General features: G+C 45.8%; 1 protein-coding gene across 1 annotated transcript in view; it reads left to right on the top strand.

Annotated features, from left to right (window-relative positions):
• The first annotated feature begins 341 nt into the window (after nt 1–341).
• Nucleotides 342–13,866, top strand: part of LOC149370383 (MIF4G domain-containing protein-like) — a 92,589-nt gene continuing 79,064 nt past the window's right edge. Inside the window, exon 1 of the mRNA XM_089561393.1 lies at nt 342–498. The gene's annotated coding sequence lies outside the window, so the exon portion shown is untranslated. The remainder of the gene's footprint in view (nt 499–13,866) is intronic.

Here is a 13,866-nt window from a genome sequence, read left to right as displayed (position 1 = left end):
ATAAACCTAGGACTGCTGAGTCAGATTTCTTCTATTGAATTCATGGCATGAGTTCATTTCAATATGAGCTGCTTGAAACTGGCTTTCGGGTGTCCGTGCCTCTATCATTGTTAGTTATGGGCAATTTCAGCCGGACCGCGTTGGCAGTGTAATACAAATGTGTTCTAATCGTACTCAAGCAATGAAGCTGATTGCTTTTTTACGCATCATTCTGGCACCCGCAGAAAGAAAGCGGCGAGAAGTTTCTGGACATGCTTCTGGGCACCTGCGCCGAGTGGTTCGACAAGCGGGACCAGCTGCTTCAGCCGCCGAACGGGCCCGAGCGGGTGCCGCGCAGCTGAACGGCTTTCGTGTCCTTCTTGGCTAAGCTCCTGCTGGGACTGCGGCGTCGCAGCGGAGAAGGAGACATGGCGAGCAGCAGGCTGTTTCCGGGCCCAGCTGCTGTGCGACTGCTGCCACGACATTCTGCAGTCCCCTTCGCTGAACAACGCACAAGAGGTAAAGCTCTATAAGTATGTATTTATACGGTTCCTCAGAGCCATTATTAACTACCTGTGTCCTCAATCATAAATTATCAATGCGCCGCGTAGGAATCAAACGAGTCCTAAAGGTGTCTAAAAATGTGACAAACTAGAATTGTGATCGGTTGGTTGGTTGGTTTTATGGGGTTTAACGTCCCAAAGCGACTAAGGCTATGAGAGACGCCGTACTGGAGGGCTCCGGAAATTTCGACCACCTGGGGTTCTTTAACGTGCACTGACATCGCACAGTGGACGGGCCTCTAGAACTTCTCCTCCAAAGAAACTCAACCGCCGCGGCTGGGCTCGAACCCGAACTTTCGGGTCAGCAGCCGAGCACCATAACCACTGAGCCACCGCGGCGGCTAGAATTGTGAGGAACCCAGTGCTCTGCTCTCAAAGAATTTGGAGGGATCGCATAAAGTTATTTGGTCCAATCACGCAAATAGGTGCACAGAAATTAACATGACGGTCAGCAGTGATTTTAGGCGGCACTGCGAGCGCTCAGAACGCGGTCCGGTCCGCACTCCTCAGAGAGTTCTTCAAAAGAAAGCGCACGAATGGCATACAGAGCAGAAGCAACACAGGGAAATCCATGGAACGCGCCTGCGTCCCATCTGCCACACGTGTGGCTTTGTTGAAGAAGTAATGCCCTAAATAGACCACCAGATAATACATTAATACGTTAGGGTTGGTAGCACATTCAAGTGCCTAATCTTGAAGAAGCCAGCGCCAGAAATGCACCTCTCGCCTTTGGATCTTTAATGTAAACCTCGGATGCTCTGCACAAGTAGGTAACCTTAATCATTACTGCGAAAGCTAATCAAGACGAATGTATCTATTTGATTCAAGATGGTGCCCTCAGCGCCATAATGAATGGTGCTTTGGTGAACGCAACGCGGCTCGCTCGCATCTTCTGATGGGAAAATCGTGCTCTCAGTAAGCTCTTATTCGTCAGTAAGCCCCACTTCGTCAGTATTGATGCCTATTGTTCCAATTACCTTCCGGTCACTTCTGGCGTGCCGCAAGGAAGTGTGCTTGGACCATTACTGTTTTTGGTCTACATCAATGACATTGTGGATATAAATAGTGAACCAGTGCAATTAGGCTTTTTGCCGATGATTGTGTTTTATTTCATGAAGTCAGATCCTACGAAGACCAAGTCATTCTTAATTCTAACCTTCACAACATTCACTCATGGTGCAGTCGATGGGAGATGGAGCTTAACAATGAAAAAAGTCTTTATGAAAGTGACCAATAAACAATGTAGCCTATCATTCCCGTATGCCCTTCCAAATAATTCGCTTGAAGAAGTTAACGAGTGCAAATACCTAGGTGTTACTGTGAGCAATAAACTTAGCTGGAACATATATATAACCAACATATGTGCGTCATCCTAGTGCAAAGCTTCTAGCCTACACATCCATCATCAGACCGAAACGTGAGTACGCATGCACCGTCTGGGACCCTTACACAATACATAACATTGAGGCACTGGAAATGATCCAGCGAAATAGTGTTGGATTCATCTTTAATAAATATCGTCCTAATGACTCTCCAACCACTCTTACAGCACAAAACAACATACCGGCTTTGCAAACACGAAGAAAAATTCAACGATTCAAATTTCTTTTTCTACTCAAACATAACAAACTCTCCATGAGACCAGATCTATTTTTTAAACCGATCACAACGTGACTAATACGACATCGTCACACGGAATCACTAACACTTTACAGCGCTAGAATCAATGCTTTTAAATACTAATTTTTTCCTCACAATAAATCGAATGAATGAACTCCCGTCTGATTTTGCAAACAGCATCGATGCCGTTAACAAAATTACTTATTGATCATTGCTGAGTTGTTTTTTCCTTGTTCTTTACTATGTTCTATTACTCTTATGTTAGTTTTGTGCTTGTAATCTGCCGCGCCTCTTTATTTTTTGTGCTTTTGCCCCTCCTGCTTGGACCCATTTCAGGGTCTGCAGTATTCTGTAAATAAATAAAATAAATAAATTAACGTACTCGAGAAATTGTATAATATAGTAAAGTATCAACGACAAGATAGACAGTACATTTAAGGGTCATTACTATTGTTCATCTATAAGGAACTCTGCGACGAGGTTCCCCTGTGGGTATAAATTCAAAACTTTGCTGTCCGCTTTCTGCAAAAAACCACAAGCCTCTGTTAGTCACTGTGCTATATTTGCTGGCTTTTGTTGTTACCCTAAGTGATTCCGCCCTGCTAAGCTGGTCTTAGCAGTGAGGGCGCTAAGCGTCATGCGATATCGTCCTCAATGTTGCCCTCCCGCGCTTACCACTAACCACAGCTGTTTTTTTTTCTCACAGATTGCGTGTTCGCGGTCGGTTCTGAGGAGCACCGGCAAGGTGATCGAGCATAACGCTCCCCACCTGATGCAGACCTTGGTGCAGCGGATGCGATAGGCATTCCTTCAGCCCGGCCTGTCGGCCACCACGCGCAGGGATTTGCTCGAACTCATGGAGCTGCGCGGCTCCGGATCGGTGTTCAACCTTGAAAAGAAGGAGTACTACGAGAAGACACCAATTTATGTTGAAGCTTATATGGCAAAATTATTGATTAGCTTGCAAGCCTGCTTAATTCGGCAGCATTCAGCAGTCAATGATGGCGCGTTATTTCTTGCTGCGCTATTATTTTTCATAGTAAAAAGCTCGTGACAGCTCTGGAAATCTTTTTCTTTTGTTGTGTTAGCAGTGTCTTGAGCCAATTGTGATTTCGTCGCCAATAAACGAAGGTACGTTTCGATAGGACATACGATGCTGTGTTGTCTCCATTTCTGTGGAAGCATCTGCGGCGCACAACTTCTATGCCTTAGCGTTGCACATCGTGTTGAATAGAGATATAGAAAGCCATGCAAACGCTAGTGGCCCTCTTTTCGTGCGAGATCTACCGCTGGTTCATTCAGTGACACATTTTGCTGTGATCACTGCGGTTTATAACCTCGATACCAGCGCCACATTGAAGTGAAGGTGATTGTATGCGGCGCTGAAACGAAATTGGTATGGCTGATTAATAGAAACATCCCCATAGAGCGAAAATGAACAAAAGCTGTGCGCGGGACTGTTCTCTTCTCGGGCTCGGTTTTGACATCCTGATTCGTTTAGAATTCAACTCTACCTTCTCCTGCCTTTTTGAGCTTTTTTTTTAAGTACAGATGGTTTTTTGGGACTTGATCACTGATGTTCATCAGTTCTGGGTCTAAGTGTTGTGTTTTATCGGAAGCGCTTGAATCAATAAAAATATTTCAGTAAAAAAATACGTAACAATTAGTGAAGAAACAAACATGCGGTGGTGGTGACAGATCTCAACTAAGGAAAGTTGAGCCAAAGGTCATGATGCACTGTAAAATTGAACTTTCCTCCCATACCGACGACCCGCTCCCCCCTGGAGACAAATTTAGCTGGCCAAGCCGTGTTTGCACACTGCTGCACTTATGCGGGGCTCCGGAGAGGAATTACGGGTCACGTTATCAAGTCGCAGTGAAGAAACAAATGCAGCCTGTGCATTTAACGAACAGCTCAGGTTTACGGCTCGACGGACGGCGAAGGTATTGAACAATAAAACGTTTTCCAAGGGAAACCTTTCCATGACAAACTGTCGGGCTGCGACCAAATAGGATGCATTATTGAGATCTTTCGAGCACTGAGCGGACGGAAATTTTCGTCCGGCTCCTCGGACATTGGGCAGAGTGTGTGTGCTGCTCCAAAGGACGAAACAGGACAGGGCTACTGAAGAGCGTCAGATGTCGAGGGACATAAGGCAATACCGCATCCGCCTCTCTGAATTACGGCCACGTGCTCCGATATGACAAATTAGCACGCAAGCTTTCTGAGTTGCTTGGAGCGCTGCGCACTTTCTATAGTTTCTAAATCTCTGCCTCCTTTTTCTGTTTACCCTTCGTTCTGCATGCTGCAGACAGGCATTTGAAATATCCCATCTTCGATACTATAGTTCAATTCATTTTCTCTATCTGTGTACGGTATCCCTGGCAAAAATGAAAGTATGAGAGTATCAGTATCGAAAAAAAATCGGCAGAGGTTTGGGTCCTGTTCAACCGGGTTAATTGCGTTAGCAATGGTGCGCGAGTTTTTCCGGCGATTCCTCGGCGCGTTGCCTTCGCCTGCTAGCATTGCGGCATTCTTGAGCCGTCAGGTGTTGAGGTTCACTGGTGACCGATGACGTGGAAGCACTCTGCGAGGTAGAGCATTGTCGCCGAGCTGCATCCTTAGTTAGCACGATGCTTTGCAAGATAAGGATCCATAGCGCACAATATTAAAGGGACATAACACAAGCGCTAAACATACACTGAACGATCTTTATTATGCGCGGACAACCTTATAAAGGTCACGTATTGACAGGTACAGATGACTAACAATGATTATCTAGTCAAGTTCATGACGTGCAAGGAATGAGAAAAAACACAATGGAAGCCACCAAGCAGTGAGCACGTTTCACACTATCGCCCGCTGCCTTGCATCCAAGAAAGCTAAGTATTTTTTTGATAATCACAACGAAGGATCCCTAACGCAATTTTCCAATTCCTCTTTTTCCATCGCCGCTGCTTCAATTATCTCCCTCGTTTTTTGATCACTATTTTTTCCAACTACTGAACACTCATCGAACTTAGGCGCGCAGTTGTGACCACGGCAGTGACGAGCCGAATTACCTGGCCTATCACCTCTAACGTTTCTGTAGTGCTCGCTGAGTCGCTTATTCAGGCACCGGCCTGTCTGTCCAATATAGAGCATGTCACATGAAAGTGGCAACCTGTAAACAACGTTATCGGTGCAATTTACAAAGCGGTTCAGGCGCCGTACAGAGCAGACGTTCCTCTCCTGCTCATCGGGACATGTGTCCTTACACAGGCGGGAAGGAAGGAAGGGAAAACTTTATTTACACTAATGGTTTTTCCTGCGGTTTGGGGGGCATCTTCAGAGACGTCTTGGTTCTACCCCCAGGAGCCTTCTCTGTCGAAGTCGTCCGCCTCTAATCAGTGGTCGGTTGCCCTCAGTCCAGGGCTCCGCTGGCCGCTGCCGCCCGTTGAGCTCGCTGTACCAGACCTTGTTGGTCTTCGCAGCGGTCCCTGGACAGCAGAGTCTCCCACTGCTCCGCACTCGGGTTTTGTATTTTGGGGACCACGTCTATGTTTTGGCAGGCCCATGTGATGTGGTATAGTGTAGGTTTTTCGTCGCACCAGGGACATTTGTTCGCCTATATCGTAGGGTGCATTTTGTTTAGTATATGTAGGTTTGGGAAAGAGCCTGTTTGTAATTGTCTCCAAGTGACAGCTTCCACAACTTTTCTTGGGCTGACATGCAAACTCTAACTCCAATTTTCTATCCAATCTTTTTGACGCCGTGGGATAGCCTATGAATATACGGCATTACTTCAATTTTGTTGGGACCTTCCTTTTTATCTGTCGACCTTGTGCTTTTTCTTTGTCTGTGCAGGCTTTCTGCTACTGCTACTACGAGGTACCTCGGGTAACGCGCTTCCCGAAGGCGATCAATCAGATTACTGAAACTTGTTGTCATGAGGCATGTGCGTGACTTATTTACTGCATTAGACATGCATGTTTTTACTACTACTCTTTTAACCAACTTCGTATGTGCCGAGGCTCTCTTACCGTTTGCCTCGGCACATACGAAGTTGGTTAAAAGAGGAGTTGTAAAAACATGCCTGTGGAGAAGTTGGAATGGAATGGAAAATGCGAATGGAGAAGTTGGAGAGGGGCTGCAGGGTCGCTAGTGTTCAATGGGCCACTGCGCAAGTAATGGGAACAATGGGCCGTTTCCTGCTCAGGCTATAATCGGGAGCATAAAGGGTGCAATCCCACAAAGAAGCGACTTTAATCCGGGAAAAAAGAGCGGCGGGTAGCCCTGGTCCCAAGCACGACCGGTCCAGAAGAGTAAGTCTACTGTTTTGCCCATCGGATGTGGAAATGGCAGTTTTCAACAAGTGCATCTCGAGTAAAACGCGACTGCGTTGTCAAAAAGGCAAATTAGCATCGTGAGAAAACACCGGGGACAAGCTATCGCTGTCTTAACGCAGCAGGACCTGACATTTCAGGTCCTGCTGCTCTGGCTGCCTGCTGCTTTTCGCCCCTTTCCTCAAGCTCCGTCATCCGCTCGTGGCGTGAATTGCGCGGTCGGTGACCGTGTGCTCTGCGCCGTAGTGGACGACATTCCAAATTTAGCCCGGATACCGCTACTCCCCTGGCAACCCAGCCCCTCATCGACGTCATGGATCACCGGACCCGCCTGCACAGTATATATACCGCCATCTGCCGCGCACCACCTGGGGCACGACACCGCACGTGGCACCATGCTCAACCCGCTACTGACATTTCAGGTCCTGCTGCTCTGGCTGCCTGCTGCTTTTCGCCCCTTTCCTCAAGCTCCGTCATGCGCTCGTGGCGTGAATTGCGCGGTCGGTGACCGTGTGCTCTGCGCCGTAGTGGACGACATTCCAAATTTAGCCCGGATACCGCTACTCCCCTGGCAACCCAGCCCCTCATCGACGTCATGGATCACCGGACCCGCCTGCACAGTATATATACCGCCATCTGCCGCGCACCACCTGGGGCACGACACCGCACGTGGCACCATGCTCAACCCGCTACTGACATTTCAGGTTGGTTATATGAACAACTGCAGTGAATGTAAGACTAGCAACCGCTGCCTTGTAGCGGTGTCTTGCCCCTATGTGATGAAGTGGCGTAGCGCTTTGCGAATGTGTTGCGACTGTATAGCATCCCACCTGTTATCCCAGCTAATGTTATATCTATCAGGTGATGTTGAGCTGAACCCAGGCCCTCCAACTGCACTCGACAACTCGTCTCTTTTAGACACCCTCAAACGCCTCGAGAACGCGCATATTGCCATGTCTACTGAACTAAAAGAACTTAAGGCTACTCAAGATAACCATGGAAAGCTTTTATCCGAGCTAAACAACCGCATTTCTCTGTTGGAATTCGCTCACAAAAAAGAATCAGACGTGGTGAAAATCGAAGAAACTAACGAAATAAAACGGGAGCTTGCAGCCCTTCATGCTGCCAATATTGATGCAAACAATCGTATGAGAAGAAACAACTTACTTTTCTTTGGCCTTAAAGACGTCGAAAAGGAACCTTGGGAAGAATCTGAGAAAAAAGTTCGAGACCTGTGCTCTACTGAGCTCGGTGTAGAACTAGAAGCAGATTCTATAGAACGTGCGCATCGACTAGGAGCATTCTGCACCGATAAACAACGGCCAATCATCATTAAGCTAACTCAGTTTAAGACAAAGGAAAGCATTCTGGCGTGTGGTCCCAAACTGAAAGACACGGTATACGCAATCAGAGAAGATTTCGCTTCGGAAACCCGTCTTGCTCGTTCTAAACTTCTGAAATTTATCCGGCCTCAAAAATGTGCATTCAAACTGCGACTTGATAAAATGTACGTTGGGAAAAAATGCTATGTTTACAACTCTGCCACTGACACGGTGATTGAATGTACCGCTCGTGTTCCCAACACCGATGGTAGCGAATGACGCGCAGCAAATCATGCTCCCAACAAGCGTCCTTCATCATACCTCGACATCCAAATCGCCTTCACCAACATAAGAAGCCTTATTCCAAAGCGTGACCAACTTCTTAGCTTCATTGATGACATTGATGCCCACATTATCATTCTAACTGAAACTTGGTTGACTGCAGAAGTCCTCGATAATGAATTGCTTCCCACTAATCTGAAATTCACCATCTATCGCCGAGATCGCGGCGGCCGTAGAGGGGGTGGCGTTCTAATAGCTGTAAGAAACACATTGTCATCATCCTTAGTGTGCCACGACGACGTACTCGAACTATCATGGATTTGCGTTCACACCTCAAATGGGAAAGCTGTATTTGGTATTTGTTATAGACCACCCGATTATGGTCCATCCTTCAGCAACTTACTCCGTCATAGTCTAACATATATTAGGGACAACTTCCCCCACTCACCTATTTTTCTATTTGGCGATTTCAACTTCCCCAATATTAACTGGCCACTACTTAGCACACCTGGTAATTCACAATCCAGTGAGCCCAAACTATTCCTTGATCTAACTCTTGATTTCAATCTGCATCAATCCATATCACTTCCGACGAGAGGGAATAACACTCTTGATCTATTGCTCACGAGCAGTCCTGATGACATTAAAAGCGTAACGATTCACCCCGGAATCAGCGACCACGCTCTTCTTCACATTTCCATATCACTACTGCTAAAAGTTAGGTCCGCAACTGAGAAGATAATCTTCGACTACAAAAGAGGCAACTTTGATGCAATCAACGTTGAACTTGCACGGTTTCACGAGTGCTTTCGTGAGTCATATGCGTCACGAACGATCAACCATAACTGGGAACTATACAAAACAACAATGATAAACCTAAGAAACAAATACATACCAAAAATAAATATTACATCCGATCATAGCAATGAGTGGTTTACTGTGACTTTGAAACGCCTCCTGAACAGAAAGAAACGCCTCTACCGGTCAGCAAAGTCGTCTAACTGCGCTGCAAGGTGGAACCAATACTATCAGTGCGCAAAAACCTATATCGAAAGCCTGTGTGCGGCAAAACACAAATTCTTTTCAGTTGACCTTCTCAAAATCCTACAGTCCAACCCCAACAAATTTTGGCGTATTCTCTCCCCTAGGTCTCGGCCGAACCAAATAGAACTCATGGGAACTGATGGTGACCCAGTGGACCTAGATCAGTGCGCTACCGTACTGAACCAATATTTCACATCGGTTTTCACTCCCACACACAACTCTACCACCTCACTTCCACCAGAAACTTCACCGGTTACGATGCGTAAGATACTGATTAATCCCGACGGTATCAGCAACCTCATTGATTCTCTTAAACTGTCTTCCTCGGCTGGGTGTGACCACATCAACAGTAAGTTATTAAAAAACACATCATCAACCTCGTCCCAGATATTAGAATTAATCTTCACCCAGTCTTTGCAATCGGAGGAAGTCCCGGATGATTGGAAAGTTGCCCAAATCATTCCAGTCTTTAAAGCAGGTGACCGCAAATCAGCCTCTAACTACCGTCCTATATCATTAACCAGTATCCCATCCAAACTTCTCGAGCACATTATATCCACGAACCTAATGGCACATCTAGAATCTAACGACTTCTTTTATCCTCACCAGCACGGTTTTAGGAAACACCTTTCATGCGAAACACAGCTTGCCGAGTTCATACATGACTTACTCGAATCTATGGACAATAACCTTCAAGTAGATGCCATATTCCTCGATTACTCTAAAGCATTCGATCGCGTCCCCCATAACCACTTACTTCAAAAGCTTTCATTGCTAGGAATTCCCGCCAACCTAATCCACTGGATCGAAAATTTTCTTTCAGGACGCAAGCAGTTCACTTCCGCAAACGATAGCCACTCACCCTTCACCAGCGTAACATCAGGGGTCCCTCAAGGCGCTGGACTGTCACCGCTTCTATTCCTCATTTACATTAATGATCTCCCTTGTAACATAAACTCTAATTTACGGCTTTTTGCAGATGATTGCGTCATATACAGAGTTATTGAGGCGGCCAATGATTCATCTTTACTTCAAACCGATCTTAACACACTCGCGTCATGGTGTAATACGTCCCTCCTGTCGTTAAACATTAGCAAGTGCAAATCTATGTCTTTCACGAGAAAACGCACTATGAATCCGCATCAGTACAGCATTGGTTCACTTCTTGTCGACCCCACATTATCATACAAATATCTTGGCCTCCACCTAACACCATCACTATCATGGGTAACCCACATTCAAAACATTTGCGCAGAAGCCTCACGCACACTCGGCTACTTACGACGTAACTTGAAGGACGCATCCCCTGAAATAAAGAAACTAGCATACATGACATTCATTCGCCCGAAATTAGAATATGCGTCATCCATTTGGCATCCATCGCAAGCTTATCTCGCCGCCGACCTCGAAGCCGTACAGAACCGCGCCATCCGCTTTATAACATCTTCCTATTCAAGAAAAACCAGCATCACTGCACTGAAACAGTCCGTCTCCATTCCATCGCTCGTGTCACGCCGCATCATATCTCGCCTCTGTCTTCTGCATCATTTCTATTATCATCCGCGCTCACGCCACGCAAAACTAGAACCCCCCCATAGGACGTCTAGCCGCTTGAACCACAATCATAGCATCGCTCGCATCAACTGTCGCACGTTAGCAGTCAGTTCTTCTTTTTTCCCGCACGCAATAGCTCTATGGAATGCCCTGCCAAACACCATTGTATCATGCACTAATCGCAAATCATACCGTGAAATACTAAACGACCATTTTTCGTGAGTGCAATCTTTTCAATTATATGTTGTGCTTGAGACAGACAAGTGTCCTTGATTTTTTTCATTCCTTAGCCTTTGTTTACTCATGTGTTAAATTTTTTTTTTACTTGTTACATATTGTATAACCTTTTCGACGCCCCTTACCTGTTGTACATCTCTATTCCTTTTCAATGTTATTTTTTTTTCTTTCTTTGTAGTGTTCTTGTCTTGTTCGTACAAATCTTGAGTTTGCTCCCCCCTTATGTAATGCCCTCGGGCCTTTAAGGGAAAAATAAATGAAATGAAAAAAATCCCACTTTCAGGGACATTGATACCAGCGTGCTGTTGTTAAATTTTGAAAGCCTGCGAGAATACTGCTGACAATGGCCTTCCGCGTTCAGGAATTGCGGGATGTTACGCAATTACCGCGCTGTAGAGAGAGTAGGAGAAGTTTCGTTGTTATAATGTCTCTAAAGTGTTTTTTTTTTGCGTCTAGGGGTTTCTTTTTTGCCGCTCTATTGAGACAGAAGGGAGGCATGAACCCTTTGTGCATAAAAGCTGCGAACAGTTTGCTCGTCAATGCGATGGAAGCCATAACGCAGGATTGGCCCAACGTAGCCTTCGCTATGATAGGCTTGAAGTTTTTATGAAGGATACAACTACATCAAAGATCGAAAGCCGTATTTTGCAACGACGACCTCATGTCCTGTACGATATGGTCTATAGAGTTACGTCATCACGCAGGAAATGTTAGGTCGGCCATATTAGCCAATGTATCTATATTCTCCTCATGAAGCCTGACTCTTGCCGCGGCTATATCAGGCCCTGGACACTTAGTGGCACATTGCAAATGTTGTGAACGAAATAACAAAGTCCATACCCATTGTTTGAGCAGACGTGTAATATTTGTAAATTTGGAGCGAGAGATACTGGAAGCATTTCTTAAGCACGTGGAAGGGCATTCGCGCGTAAGTAAACCAGATATTTATCTTCCGTCCAAGGCACTGAAGTTCTTGTATCCGGAGGCGCCATCGCTCTAGCACGTTGACCACTGACACTTTTTGGCACCCGATCGTTCCCTATAAATACGTGGATTTTCTAAGAACAAAATCAGTTGACAACTAGCGCTTGTGTTGTCTTGTGTCCAGAAATATCAAGCGTCCCTTAATCCCCCGTTTCACTTTCTTTTGTGGGACCCCAGGCAATGTCATTTTTGGTTTGCGCATTGGACATGTCCGGTAATTTTGTGGTATTAGGATGTCGAGCTAACCCCGAAGTTGAAAAAATCTTTCCTTGGATATCCTGCAATATAGTACAGAATCCTAAGCACATAGTATTTGATTAAAAAAAGCAGTTCTTCCTAGTGTTAAACTGTTGCGAAATAGCAGCGTGTGGGAGTAACTGCATACATTTAAGTTGAGGTGTATATTTCACGAACACGTACACTGTCAAAAGCATATAAGTGTGGCGCGTGCACGTCCTGATCAAGAGTGGGGGGATTTATTACGAAGTTCTGTTTTGATACTGGCATATGTGATTTCACCCCATTTTGTAGTGTGGAATATTATAAACAATTTCTAATTTGCACCGCGGCTCCATGGTACTTTTTGTTTTAGTGCACCTGGAGTAGCCAGTGGTTATTGAGAAGAATTCTGGTACATTTTATAAGACATTCTTAAAAAACATATGAATAAGTGCTAAATATAAATTAATTTAGCAAGAAATCAAAAGCTCGAACGTTTCAATGAATAAAAAATGTGCCTCTTCCGCACCACAAACAGAAATTAAATGAAAGAGTCGATCAATAAGATTACAGAAATGCACGAAAAACACGATTACATTTCTTGTTGAGGCATCCATTTGCTTGCTGGGGTGGTGCCTGAAAATATACGAGGAAAAAGACTTCAGACAGCTATGTTCGTGAATTTTGGTCCCAGAAGACTGTTCAAAGAAAAACTCTACGAAGAGAAAGGATAAAACGCGCAAAAAAAACCTCGAAGCGAAGCTAAAGCAGCTGAAAGCCATTTTTTTTCTTATGGGGAATTGGGGCGGGGTGGGGAGGGTATCCAACCGCCATCTGCATTTGATCTTGGTCCCTTTGGAACCCGATGGTGGCAGTTGGCATGCTTTGACAGAGATGAAGTGAAATATCTAGAGCCGACGAGATTAGAGGTCAGGGCTCCAGCCAGGAAGAGACAGGCAGCAGAAGCAGGAAATGAGGAAAGAGGTAGAGAGTGTGAAGGTGCTTATCCCTGGTGCTCTTCCCTCTAACCCTCTGTTGGTAAGCGTGACGTCACTGCTTATTCTCCAGGAAGCATCCTATCGTGACCTTCCGACATGACATCATATGTAAACCATTGGTATGAAATCTCACTGGATTACCAAGCCCCTTTGTGAAAAACCGTGACATCAGGAGAATCCGTGGATAACACTGGCTGGAGAGTCTCGACTCTAAGGATTTGGCATCTGTGATTCGTGGATGGCTGTGCTACTTCAGATCTAAACGCCTCAGTACGGGCTAGTGTTCTTTGTGATCGCACTGGCTGCAGGTCGGCGTTCCCTGGATAGAACGCACTAGCATCGTGTACCTGAACGCAGACCTAAATACTTGGCTCCTCCGTTCTGCTCGGCACAGCTTTGGTGGCTGCTTACTCGAGGCATCTGTGCCGCTCGCAGTCGCAGTCGCGTTTCACTCTTATAGAGGCGAAGCTCAACATCTTAACACACAAGTGACACGAGCAGCAACACAGCCTCACCGAACTTTAGGTCAACTAAGTGCCCCCCTTAATTTTTTGTATTAAAACTGTGACCTAACCGTTCGTCGAACGCCGTTGCGGGGGACGCCATGCGATTTCTAATTTCATCTAAGGCACTTAATCAGGTTAGAGGGTAGCTCAATACAAGTACTCGAAGCGAGTACCCGACTGTTTCACTCGGATCTTTGTGGATTGAGCATTTATGAAACCATCGTTCGAAGCC

This window comes from Amblyomma mixtum, chromosome 1, assembly GCF_055824585.1.
Source record: "Amblyomma mixtum isolate Tamu chromosome 1, ASM5582458v1, whole genome shotgun sequence".
NCBI lineage: Eukaryota > Metazoa > Arthropoda > Arachnida > Ixodida > Ixodidae > Amblyomma > Amblyomma mixtum.
This window is presented reverse-complemented; position numbering and strand designations above follow the sequence as displayed.